The sequence below is a fragment of the Brassica oleracea genome, chromosome C1, assembly GCF_000695525.1.
Source record: "Brassica oleracea var. oleracea cultivar TO1000 chromosome C1, BOL, whole genome shotgun sequence".
NCBI classification, from domain to species: Eukaryota; Viridiplantae; Streptophyta; class Magnoliopsida; order Brassicales; family Brassicaceae; genus Brassica; species Brassica oleracea.
Genome location: NC_027748.1, coordinates 39002031 through 39002651, shown reverse-complemented (window position 1 = coordinate 39002651; position 621 = coordinate 39002031).

Genomic DNA, 621 nt, shown 5'->3' with positions numbered 1-621 from the left:
TCCATGAGGTTGAGGGTTTGGAAGGTCAGGAAGAGCTGTGTTTCATCAACAACAATGGTAGCTGGTACAAAAATGAGCCCAACTTTCAGTACAACAACTACCAACAGAAATCCTATCCCAACAACCAACAGAGTGGTTATCCGCCTAGAAACAACCAGCATGGCAGCTATCAGCCTCAGCAAAACCCCTAGTCTGGTTCCTCTGCTCCTCAAGAGAGCAACACTGATACCTTACTGAAACAAATCTTGGAGTCTCAGATTAGAAGTGAGAAGCATGTTGGTTATGAGTTGAAGAACCTTCATTCCAAGATTGATGGGAGCTACAATGAGTTCAACAACAAATTCTCACATCTTGCTTCTACGGTCAAGAATCTAGAGAATCAGTTTGCTTCCATGAACACTCACCAGAATCGCCAGCAAGGATCTCTACCTGTTCTACCTGAAAAATCTGACCAAAACCCCAAGGAGGCCAAAGCCATCACCCTTAGGAGTGGTAAGGAGTTACCTCAGAAAGCTCTCACCAAGGATGCTGAGAAACAAGGTGAGGGGGTTGCCATCAACATAGATGATGAAGTGTTGATTGTTGATGAGAAAATCAATGATGAAATCTTGGAGAAGATTG